A 13,923-nucleotide genomic window follows, 5' to 3' on the forward strand; every position below is an offset into this window, starting at 1 on the left:
AATCCCTTGTAAGAAAGGATAGTCATCAATCTTGTTTTCGTCGGTATTCTCCTTGAGGTCAACAATAACAAGGTTCTCCTTGAGATCGACATCATCTGACAGAGGTACTTGGTTGTGATGGATTTTCTTTACCCCTATCTTAGTGTTAGGGGGAGGTAGAGCTAAAGATTCACCTTGCATTGTCACCTCTATAACAATTCCTGGGGAGCTCACCTTTTCCTTCTCCTTATATGTTGGAGAGCCTTACCATCAACAACAACATGAACAAACTTAGAATAGCTCTAGAAATATAGCCCCACATTATCATACACTATGGATTGTTGCTTCTTCCCCTATTTTGTGTTAAGGGTAACAAAGTTAGCAAGAGCTAAAAAAATCACCACATTAACATAGAATCAAGCATACACCAGTTTTGATTTTTTTTAAATATAAGTGTCAGCCAAGATATAATGACCAAAGGAGTTTCCTTTCAACTTAAATATTTTCTCATCCCAAATTTCAAGAAGCAACCCATGTAATCTTACCCAAACTAGTGCTAGCATGTTTAGCTTTGAGAAAGGATCAAAATATGGGTGCCACTTAATGATTCCCAAACTATGCTTTCCATGGTAATAGGTCCCTGAAAGAACCACTACCATGTCCACTGCAATAGTAAATTTAAATATTAATAGTTCATTGGGCATGGCCGAAACACTAACACTTCCCTTCAATTTCCAATTCTAAGAAACCCACTTTCAAACCATCTCTGTAGAGGCCCTGAAAGAAATGAAATGACCCACCATAGTAAAACTACAAGGATGATGAGATATTGTCAACCACACTATTAGGGAGGAATATTTATGGACCATCCATGCCATGAAAAATCTTGGGATCTTTAGAGGGAAAAGAGTGAGTGGTATTCCCAACAAGGGCCCCCTTCCAGTCAACATTGTTAGCAGAATCATCATTTTCGTTCTCACAAGAACACCTTAAGGAAATTCCCATGAATGCCAAATCATCCTTCAGGCTATCACTAGTAGAGTCAGTCATCTCCACTTACCAACACATAGGGCCCTAAAGCGTTGGTGTCCACCTTAACCTGGGCCCCCAAGTTGGAGGTGAACACCAAAATGGGTTTAAAAAAATAAGTGAGCCAGAATGAAAGGTTGAGAATCCCTCACAAGCCTTGCTCTCGCAAAGGTTCAAAATGATGCAATGTAGGAAAGTTCCAAAGAGTGAGTATTTTTTTGAGCAACATGTTTGTAACGAAAAAAATGGACAATGTTATTATAAAAGTTAGGATTAAATTTTTATATGCATTCATCAAATGAACATTGCAAATAATTTCCATTTGCATATTAACCAATATAATATTTTACATATAAGAAATATAAATAAATTTATAAAATCTTTTGAATATTAATTTTAAGTTAAATGCATTAATTTTCAAATGTAATAACTAAATTATATTATATCAAAAACTCATTACAATTTACTATGAGTATAAGACAAGTACACGCCACTATGTAGAACTTGTTTACAATCATAAATATACAATTCATATTGTATGTGATGAAAAGTACTTTCTTACAAAATAGAAAAGAGAAAAAATAAGTTGAATAACAAAAGAAATTTAGCTCAAGCTAACTTTTGAATTTGCATTGGGACTTGTTTGCACTAATTACGCCCATGATTTGAGCTTATCAAATATATACATTTTTCCTTGATAATATTCAATACTAATATACTATTTGAAAAAATAGAGCCTCACATATGACCAGATATATTTTCAAATACTAGAGTGCTGAAAGGTCAGGTCCAAGCATTCCATTTATATACAAACAAATTAATAATTACAATATGTATAGTTAGTTGAGGAAGACATCTCTTGAAACTTGTATTTGGACTATAGATGGATGGTTGTTTAATGTAGGGAGGATACACATGTTAAATATGGTCTTGTAAAAATATCTTGTGTTGAGCATGATATAATGGACAAAGTAATTAATTTTCTTTAACACTATTAATAACAATTTAATAGTACTGACTCTAAGTAGGAAGAGGAGCAGGGGTGGGATTTCAAATTTTGAGTTTTTTGGGGAGGAAGATGTTGACGAGGATGATGATCTAGGTGGATTTGAGAAGGATTTGTGTAGAGGGGGAGTTAATCTTCCCCTTCTTTGTTTAGATTGGAGGTTTCAAGTGGGTTTTGTAGTTTTGAAGTCCTTTTAGCCTCTAAAACTTCTTACAAGAGGACCATTAATTTTTGGCGTACTTGAGGTACTCTCTTCCTCATTTGATTGCTTGGTCTCCTGCCTTGGTTGATTTATTTGGTTGTCCACCCTTCGGTGTGGGTTCCCCTTCTCTTTGGTTGCATGTTGATGTTGGGGAAGGTTTGGTTTGGACCCATATGGAGACTTCTTCCCTATGTAGAGACTTGCTTTCAAAGGGGTTTGGTTCCTTTGTAATGCTTGTTTTCAATGATATCAAGGGATCTTATAGTTCTTGGTGGCTTCCTAGGATTTTTGACGACTAGGGTTCTACTGAGGTGGCCTTTTCTACTTCTCACACCTGGTTTCTATAAACCAACTAGGAGGGCTTGTGCCAAGTGACTTACAAGCTTTTGGATGATGGTTTTAGGGGTACCTCGATCTCCTCTCTCTATGGCTTTGATTTGCTTCTGCACTGCTGTGTGCAGGTGCTCACAACTTGCTTTCCCTTGTGGTTGTGGTTGTTATTGAGTGTTTTTACTAGGGTGTGTGTGTAGTAGGGACTTGACCCAATTTTTTACTCGAAACTTTATCTTTCCCTGGGGTAATTTTTACTTGCAGTAGACTATTGAGAAGGTGGTGCTCAATTGTCCTAAGGATATCTTTCGAAGAAGATTTGGGGTATTAGATTTTGGACCCCCTATGATTATTTCTCACGCTATGTTATTTGACTATATGTTGGTGGGAGTTGAGTGGTGTCTTTCTCCTTAGAAAGCTTGTTTCTTGTTGGGTAACTCCTATATTGCTTGAGATGAGCTAAGTTGAAAGTCTGCGAAAGGGTTTTCACCCTATGTTGGAGATGTGAATTGAATTGAGTATTGACCTCTTCTTAGGAGATGGTGGCAATAGTACAGTGTTGTTGTTATGATGTTTGTGGCTTCTATACTTGAAGGTTTTGGAGGATCCAAGATTGTGCAGATGCGAATGGTGTTGGTCCTTGGTGCTTTCCTCTCTTCTGGGTTGAAGCCCTCTTGTGTTGATTCTACTAGGACCTCTCTTTTTTACTAGAGATTTGTGTTGGCCTAGGGTAATGTTTCCTTGTTGATGAAGGTTCTCGTTGATGGTGAGGTGCTTGGTTGTCCAAGTGCTATTCTTGGCGGAAGTATTTCTCATTCTTCAGACAATTGTTTTCTCATTTGGGGGAAGAGAAGATGGAAGCTTACAAAGGGTCTCCCCCCCCCCGCAACTCTTTGGATGTGAATCACTTTAGTTGGATTTGGATACATAGCTCTATTGGGCTGATGATGTTGGGATGGGAAGTGTTTTGGGCTATCTAGGTATGGGATGGACTATGGTTCCCCCTTAGTCCCTTGGTGAATCGAAGGTGTGGAGGTTTATACCCAGGTTGTTCTAATGAGTTTTTGGAAGGTGGAGGCTCTCCTTTCTGGAGTGCAAGTGTGGGTGAAAGGCTCATTTCTGTCTTTCATGTTGGGTGGCCTATCCTTTATGCTTTTTTGGGGCAATAGTTTTTGTTTTTTCAAGTGGCAAGATGATTGCTTAAAGTTTTCAAAGGCTTGTTCTAGATTGGTGTTTTTGGTGTATTTGTGCAGCTGGTTTTGCAACTTTTCCCCACCTTATGTTTTAGCCTAGTGCTTGGTGTGCAAGGAAGTGGGTCTAGTGTCTCCTCTTTCTTTTGGTGCACCTCTTTGTTGTTCCTATTGAGGTAGGTGTCTTTTCTATTGAGATGGACAAGGGTTGTGCAACTGGAAGGTGGATCTATTTTGAGGTGTTCTCTTTCATTAATGGGAGACCTTGTTGTCCTCATTTTTGCTCAAGGTTCAAGAGTGGGAAGATATGGATTTTTTACCTAGTAACATTTACTAATTTGAAGATGGTTGTGTTGGCATCTTGTTATCTTATGTGCCCTTCTAAGGGTGGTTGGCAATGTGTTATCTTTGATTTCTTTTGGCACCTACATTGTAAACAATCAGTTATGGCCTGCTATTATTTTGTTGATAGTGCAACACTTCTAGTGTTGTGTTGATTCGTTGTTGTCTTCTCCATTTCTTTCTTGTTGTAAAGGCCTAGTCCATCGATTTGGTTGTTTTTATTTCGAAAACAATTTAACAGTACATAATTATAGTTCACTTATTAAATTGACGTAATGGAACAATTAATTGTTCTCTATTGTTGGTATCCATTGGTAACAGTTTTGTGGAATCATTTTCAATTTCTGGGAACTGAATGAGGGGGTGGCGTGGTGCGTTTGGGGAATCTATTATATGATAGAAAAGTTCAAGATCATATGGTAGGACTAAGTCTCTAGAAGCAAATTTGTTTTTGTTTCTTTGTATAAACAATACCCAAGTTCAGTGAAATTTGTTGAATCTCATAGCAATAATATCGCTTGTATGAGAACCGTTTAAACACCACACTAAGACTTGATTCTTAGACTAAAAATAGTCAAAATTAACTTATTTTTTCTAATCTTAATTTTCCCTTATAATTTTTTATGACTCCATAAAAACTACATGCTCAATATTTAAAACTATTAGTATTTATCTTTTCTTTTTACGTCAAATTTTCTAAAATCGTGAATTCTTACAAATTTTGTAGAAAATAGTAAATGTATTAACTTTCTAAGATTTTCTAATCTATTATGTACTCCTTATACATTCACCCGTCTTACCATTGAAAATCAGCATTGAGGATCCGTGTCTCTCGTTATCCTATCCTTACCCGCACTATTATATTTCGTTTTGGAGTAGTACTTTCCAGTACTAGACAACTAATAGATATTAGGTAGCTGCTCCCTTACTGGCCAAAATGACTATTACCTCCGATAAAATTCACAGTAGTTACGTTTATTTTTAGAATGGACTACTCAAACATTAATTTATTATATTTGTGTAGTCTATGTTCGGATATAAAATATATCATTAAAAATGTTTGTTTAGAATGTAGTGTTTTAAGATTAAAAACGTATATCTAAATTTAGGATTAAAAAAATTCTTGTTTATTTAGAATGATTCTATATTTATATTTAGAAGAAAACATGTATTCAATATTCAGTTTTAAATTTAGAAAAAATGTATTCAATATTCAGTTTTAAATTTAGAAAATCATTTGTTAAGAGTGATGATATATGTAAATTTGGGATTAAAAAGTAAATGTAAATTTAAAATAAGAAATATTTGTTGACAACAGTAGTATAATCTATATTTAGAAGAAAAAAACATGTTTAAATTTAAAATATAAAAGTACTTGTTTAGAATGGTAATGGTAGCAAAACAAGAAAAAACAAATGTTTGATTTTCAGATTTTTAAAATAAAAAGTTTTTGTTTAGAATGGTAGTATATCTAAATTTAGAATTAAAAAACATATATTTAAAATTAAGATTAAAAAACATTTGCTTAGAGTGGTAGTATATCTATATTTAGAAGGAAAAAAAATGTTTACCATTCAGATTTAACTTTAAAATAAAAAAATATTTGTCCACAATGATAGTATATCTAAATTTAGAATAAAAGAAATATATCTAAATTTAGGATTAAAGAGGATTTGTTTAGAATTTAGATGAAAAAAAAATGCTTACAATCTATAAATTGATCCAAGAGTTTTAATTTCTCTATAGATAGTTATTATTTAGTTTCAATGGAGACAAGTGTATGGATTAAAGATATTGTTTCTCATGAGTACACCCAACATTGTGAGACCCATAGTAAAAATGTGAAGGGAAGAAATCACGCTCTTTATCATTTAACTTTCTTTTGCAAAGATTTTCCTTCATGTGGGCCTCTTTGCAAACATTGTGTTTCTACAACTCATTCATCACACAATGTTTTACGAGTGAGGAAGAGTTCTAGACGGGACTCAATAAAAAAAAGTGACATTGAACCATACATAGCTCAAGCCCACCAAATATTTCCTTATGTATGGAACAATGACACTGTGTTTTTTCTCAGAAATGATTCATCACCGCCATTATCATCTGCTGCTCTATCTTCCTCTAATGGTTGTTGCATAGTGTGTGAGAAAAGGTTTCATGAGAAAAAGGATGGTGTGTTGTACTGCTCTGTTGAATGCAAGTACTTGGGAGATAACGAAGAAGCTTTCTGGAACAAAATTTTCTCCCCCCATATGAAAAATGGATTATGGAATTTTGTTAAAATTTTGGATAGCAATAAAACGGAGGAGGTACTCAAATGTAATGAGCCCCTCAAATATTTGTACCTTCAATATGTTTTATCGTCTCAGGCCTAAAATTGTTTCGGCAGTCTTTCCTAATATGAACTTCTAGTCTTTTTTCTGTAATTGCCACCACATATTAGACATTGATGAATTTGTGTGTCCAACTTTTACTATATGAAAGAGAATAGTTATACAACATTTTCTTGTTTGTTCATGGTTTTGCCCTGTTGCAGAGAGCTTGTGAAAACTATTGTTGTTTTGTGCAGCATTAGTGTAAATATGTGGAATGCAGATTTTCTTTTTATAATTAAAAATTAAAAATTAAAGTCAATTAACTTCCATTTTTTCAAAAATAATTTTCAGCTTTTTAAATAAAAGTGAATCTATCACTCTAAACCCAACTATCACACGGAAGAAAACCCACCAATTCTTGCACAACATAATTTTGTCTATGTGAATAGTTTAATTATACATGATATTAAACAATGAATCTATAAGTTATTTTTATTAAAACTATTGTCTATATATCTAAAATTATTCATTTATTGTAATCATTTATAAGAGACCCGCTTAAATCCACTAAAAAAATGTACCTTTTACTACAATTGAGAATGAAATTTGAAAAAAAAAAGTTCCCAAATCTCAAGAAAAATATTAGTGAAGTTCAAAAAAAATTAAATTTCTTTTATTTTTTAAAATATATTTGTCTCATTAATTTTTTTTGCTATTGACTATTCCAATTTTAACTGAAAAAATTCAAAATTTAAGAAAAATCTTCTGCAATCAAGAAGCTTATGGTGTTACCTTCGTGGTAGACATTACAGACTTTTTATTAAAACTTTGGGTGTTAATAAAAATAATAATTTTTTTAAAAAATTACAGAGCCACAGCCATAAAGCCCATAGTTCAAAGAACTGAGAGCCCTCCCGATTACCCTAACCTCCATAAACAATTTTTTTCTTTTATTGGCGAGAACATTTTCACCATTTATAAGCATCCATATGCAAATCTTTTCAATCTAGTAATCAAATTTCAACATTTGATCAACATCAGCTTGAAAATTTTGAAACAGAAGCGAAACAGGGGCAAAAGAGGCATGATTCAATGCAGTGCTATTTTCATCTTTACCGGTTTCCTCCTTTTATTTGGCGAGTTTGATGGAGAGTAATCAAATTTCATCTGGTAATCAATTTTCAGCATATGATTACTATCACTTTGAAAATCCTCAAAAAGGGGCGAAATAGGCATCATTCAAGCTAAGAAATTCTTATGAATCTCCAGTGTTGTTTTTAATCCTTTTATTTGATGAGTTTGATGGAGAATATGATCTTGAAATAAAAGATTCAGCATATGGATCAACATATCATCTAGATTCAACATTGAGAGGGACGAATTGAGGTTTTAATGCATGCAAAAATTTATTTTAGTATTATCAAAGATGAAATGAATGTCTTTAGGAGTATCTTCAAGATCTAAAGATGAAACAATACAATTACACTTGAATTATTTAATCATTAGATCTCTTAGGATTAGGAAGACTTTAAATTGAACCCATTTCAAGGGGTAACTAAAAAATCTTAATTAAATAATATTAATAGAAGTAGAAAAAAAATGATGGTGTAGATAAGATCTTGGTGCATATCATTAAATAATATTTCTCATTTCCAAATAAAGATATACCAAAAAAAAAATATTGTTGGTTATTCTAAGACCTACACCAAACAAAACATGACCATAACACCCTTCTAAAATAATTATTTGTAAGACTTGTGTACCATATATACTGGGGACGCTGCTATATGTTTGATTTTTTATTTTTTTGTCTTTGGTGCATTCTTTCGTGAGATTAGTTCGTGCCATATACTGGCATACTTGCTTCAACCTATCTTCTCCAAAAAGAAACACTTAATCATTCTAAGAAATGAAGTTGGGATAGAACAACTTTTGCTTGAAGGTTTGACAACATTAACAAAATATCAAGCATATGATGCTTAAAATTGTGTTAGTATCCTCACTTTTTTTTTCTTGTTCAATCACTATGCTTCAACTATGGGAAAAATCTATCCTCCACCTTTCAGGTAGGGACTCTAGCTCCAACAAAATTCTTGTTAAGTAAAAAATGACATAGTCATTGTATTTCACTTTTTTATTAACTAACTTATAGAACTAATTAATAATTAAATTAAAAATTAAATTTATTATTATATTATTTTATATATATAGATTAATAAATATTAATAATTTTAAAATATTAAAAAAGCCTAAAAAGTATATAATAGATTTGCACTTGTAGTATTGGTGGCTACAATAAATTCCTAGCCACGGTGAAGATTTTTTTATAAACTCACCAAACTATGAGGAAAACATTTAAAATATATGTTAAAAATTTGTTTTACATTTTGTCCTCATACTAATTTTTAAAGTGTCACATGTGTTCTCATTTTTTTTTATAATATTTGTCCAAGTTTTATTTACTCTCTTCATTTATTAAATAATTATAATAATAAATGGACTCACGCTAATTACATATTGTGCTCCACAAACAACCTTATTTCAGCCATTCTGTGAGCTTCCATTAAATTTACCAATATACTTTTACAACATTACATTCTTAAACACATTTCCCTTAGCATTCAGAGTATTAAATTGAAAATTCATTTAAGTTTATTTCACTTCTTTCAAATTATATAAATCTATCTTTCAACTACAATAGAACATATATGTCACTGGTTATACACAACTCAACCCACTCAGTATTTCAAATATGATATTCTACTACAACATACACTCTAAAATTATTTCATGGCAACCATAATATTATTATCTATTTTATTTGGATTTTTCAATGAGATAACTAAAGACACAAAAAAGCATGCTTAGATTTTAGATCTCATGATGAGTTCACTTTGTACAATACTATAGATGAAGCTTTATGGTGAATTTGGTTGGGTTAGCTAATGTCATACCCAAACCATGAAGGTGGTTGTTGTTTTATTATCTAGAAGGATTTAATGAACCTTTGATGAAATCATGAAAACATATAGTACCTTAGATGGGTAAGTAGAAGTTACACAAAAATAAAAGGTATGAAATGCTCAACCTTTGAGTGAGATTCAGAAGGTAGGGTATATGAAAAGATCAATTAAATGGAGGAAGTTTTGTATAATCAACTATAAAGTTGGGCACTAATGATAAAACATTTCTCCTCTTCTCAATTTTTCCATAACTGATAAAATAGTTGTTCAAGGACTATACATAAGTATTCAATTTGTAGATTTTTTTTAATGTGTTGAACCAAAGAACTTTAATTAGCCCCAAAGATCATTGTAACTTTATTTTATCTACTAAGTTATTTACATCTACTAATGCCATATAGTTTGTTGAGACTCATTTTTCAAAAACTTGTTCACCATGAAAAAAGATGTTAAACTCTTTAAATTTAATAAAAATAAAATAAATTTAATGCATCGTGGCTCCATCTCTAGCAAGAATTGTCACTTCAATATAGGTACTAAAGATAACAAAAATAAATTTAAAACTTATTTATTAATAAAGAGAAAACATATACTCAATTTCAAATTTACTATAAATAATGTAATCTTAAAACCTAATATTTAGCTTTAAATATATTAGTAACCCTTTGACTTCAAATATATACTCGAGTAGGACACTCCGATAACCTCCTTAGATAACTCTATCAATATTTAATTAGTTTCTAAATTATGAATAAAACTGCGGAGTCGTTCAAAATAAATTGACAATTTATAATCTTCAATTTGTTTGCAAGAAAAAACTGAACAGACCATATCAAAGTTTGTAACAAAACTAAACTGCAAACATATAATTTCTAATCACTTATCATGGATCATCGACGATGGTTAAATGGCAGATTTGTGTTAAAAGGTAATCAACTATGCGCGTAGATCGAAAGATGCCTTAGGCTACCAATTTGAATGGATCGATGCTATATCTTTATTTTACTTACAGGTAAAAATGGTCCAAAAAAAAAACAGCTTCTATTTTTATTAGCTTGTTTTTTTCATTTGATGTCACAGTTAGGGATAATTAATAGATAAATTTAGTTTATATTTTGGATAAAGCTTATGTTCAGATTTAAATTTAGGATAAAAAAGGATTTGTTTAGAATCATGATATATTTAAATTTAAGATTTTAAAAGTATATCTAAATTTAGAATTAAAAAGTATTTGTAGGCTCTTGCCTATTTAAAGAACATATATTTAAATGATAGTATATTTAATTATAAGATAAAAATACATTTGTTTAAAATAATAATATTCTAAATTTAGAAGGAAAAAACATGCTTAGATTATCTATAAATTGATCCAAAAGTTTTTGTTTCTCTCTAGATCGCTTTTATTAAGTTTCAATGGAGACAACAATATGGATTAAAAATTTGGTTTCCCATGAGTACACACGGCAATGTGAGATCCATAGTAAAAATGTGAAGGGAAGAAATCACGTTCTTTATCATTTAACTTTCTTTTGCAAAGATTGTCCTTCATGTGGGCCTCTTTGCAAACATTGTGTTTCTACAACTCATTCATCACACAATGTTTTACGAGTGAGGAAGACTTCTAGACGGGATTCAATAAAAAAAAGTGGCATTGAACCTTTTATAATTGAAGCCCACCAGATATTTCCTTATGTATCGAACAACGACATTGTGTTTTTTCTCAGAAACGATTCATCGCCGTCATTATCATCTACTACTCTATCTTCCTCTAATGGCTGTTGCACAGTGTGTGAGAAAAGATTTCATGAAAAAAAGAATGGTGTGTTGTACTGCTCTATTGAATGCAAGTATTTGGGGGATAACGAAGAAGTTTTCTGGAACAAAATTTCAACCCCCAATATGAAAAATGGTTTCTGGAGATTTGTTAAAAATTTGGAGAGCACTAAAAGGGAGGAGGCACTCAAATGCAATGAGCCCCTCAAATATTTGTACCTTCAATATGTTTTATCCTCTCAATCCTAAAATTGTTTCATCATTCTTTTCTAATATGAACTTCTAGTCATTTTTTTGTAATAGCCACAACATATTAGACATTGATGAATTTGTGTGTTCCAACTTTTACTATATGAAAGAGAATAGTTATACAACATTTTCTTGTTTGTTCATGTTTTTGTCCTATTGCAAAGAGTTTGTGAAAACTATTGTTTTGTGCAGAATTAGTGTAAATATGTAGATTGGTGATTTTTTAAATTTATAATAAAATTGTTTTTATTTAAAAAATAAAAAAATAAAATCAATTAACTCCAATTTTTTCCAAAAAAAAATCAGCTTTTTAAATAAAGGTGAGTCTAGTGTACTTCATTATTCCACTCAAACTTTTCACTTGAAAAACTATACTTCACTAAAAGAATATCATACATCATAAAACCACTTTACACTTCTGTGTCATGTATCGATGTTCTCGTATTCCTTACTTTCCCCACTTATCTTTTCAAAACTATAGCCTAGACTCTATCCATCATCTAAAATTATTCATCTTTCAGTTGTTTCAATTTAATTATTCCCAAAAAAATATAGGTGAAGTTATAAAAATTTAAGCTTGTTTTATTTTAAAAATATATTTGTCTAGTTAATTTCTTTTAAGCTATTGATTATTCCCCTTTTAAGTGGAGATTTTATTATTTTTAAAATTTAAAAATAAAAATAAAAAATCTGCTGCAATCTAGAAGCTTCTCCTAGTTACTTTGTCTGAGACATCACAGAATTTTCGCACGCTCTCTCTACTTCTTGAAACTTTCGGTGCTAATATAAAAGAATAAAAAATTACAGAGTCATGGCCATAAAGCCATAGTTCAACTCTGGTTACCCAAACCTCCATAAACAAGTATTTTTTACTAGAGAGAACATTTTCGCCATTGATAAATCCTGATAAGGCAAACATCCATATGAAAATATTTTCAATCTAGTAATCAAATTTCAACAATTGATTACCATCAACTTGAAAATCCTGAAACAATGGCGAAAGAGGCATGGTTCAATCCAGTGCTCTTTTCATCTTTACTGGTTTCCTCCTTTTATTTGGCGAGTTTAATGGACAGCAATCAAATTTCATTCGGCAATCAAATTTAAGCATTTGATTAGTATTACTTTGAAAACCCTCAAACAGGGTCGAAATAGGCATCATTCAAACTGAGAATTTTTTATGAATCTGTTGTACTCTTTTCTTCTTTGTTGTTTTTCCTACTTTTATCTGGTGAGTTTGATGGAGAGTATAAATTTTGAAATATAAAATTCAGCATATGGATCAACATAACATCAAGATTCAACATTGAGAGGGAAAATATGAAGAGCCCTGCTCCCGCCCATCTTGAAAGCAACACGGTCATATGTCATTGCGGCAGCTTCCGTCGAAGTGCCAAGCCAAAATCTGGAGCCTCTCATGTCAGGGTTTCGAATCTCACGATCTTGGTCGCCTCACTCCTCTGCAATGAACTTCTCTCCCCTCATTTTCACCCACAGATGAAAGTCTTTTTCGACTTCTATCTACCATCTGCAGCATAATTTCTGTCATTTGACAGGAACATGGGGAATGAGGAGGAGAAATGTGAAGAAAGAAGACCAGGAAAAGAAAAATTATCTTCGGAAATGAGAATTGCAGGAATACTTACCACGAGAAGCTAAGGCTAAGGTTTATTTTAAGGTATTGGTATAAAAAAGTGTTTTTTTTTTTTTTTGAAAGAAAAATGAGTAGATTTATGTCCAAGTTGCAATTGAAGTGAAAAAATGTTGAAGGAATTGTTGGGCAAGTGTGAAGGTCAAAGTCCAAACAATCATGTAATAACTAAAAGTGTATTAATCAGTTTCAAGTTTCATATAGTGATGGTTTTTTATATTAAAGTAGTTAAAATTAGTGGGGTTGGCCCTTTAACAGAGTAGTGGTAGTCCAAACAGCCGACTACTAGCAACTAAAAACACATTACCAAACCACCCTTAACCCTTAATATCAAAACTAAAAAAACCCCAAAGTTCTCCCAACATAGTTTTCTTCAAACCTATAACATTAACACTACCAACAACCATAGGACGCCAAAGATGTCACCTACTCGCAAGGGGAGCTCTCCCAGCTAGTCAAAGACTAGAATGATATTAAGAAAGCTTAGGTGATTTTTTGGTTTTTGGTTTCTTTTGATCACCTTTTGCAGAGGTGTTACAACTTTTTAAAGTACTTTGAAGCTTAAGATGTTTTTCTCTACTTTGAACTTACACTTCTTTAAGTTTAGCAAGTTTTTGATTGATAAGAACTTGCATTATACAAAGCTTTTTATCTATTACAACTATGTTTATGCATAAAATTTATATCGATTCCTATAAAAGTTATTCATGTACCTTGTTTCTGTCATCACTCCTTTGTTTGTGCTTCTAACGATCTATTTAGCAAGGTGATTCTTTATCAAATTTCTTTTAGGTGTCATTGTATGAACTTTGATTTCTACTATAGGTTCTTCTCTTTGTTCTTCTTTCTATTCTTTTCTCTAAATTTATGTTTGCAAATCAGTGTTAGTCTTGT

The sequence above is a fragment of the Cupressus sempervirens genome, chromosome 4 (genome assembly GCF_028749045.1).
Source record: "Cupressus sempervirens isolate cs-2001-9-10 chromosome 4, ASM2874904v1, whole genome shotgun sequence".
NCBI classification, from domain to species: domain Eukaryota; kingdom Viridiplantae; phylum Streptophyta; class Pinopsida; order Cupressales; family Cupressaceae; genus Cupressus; species Cupressus sempervirens.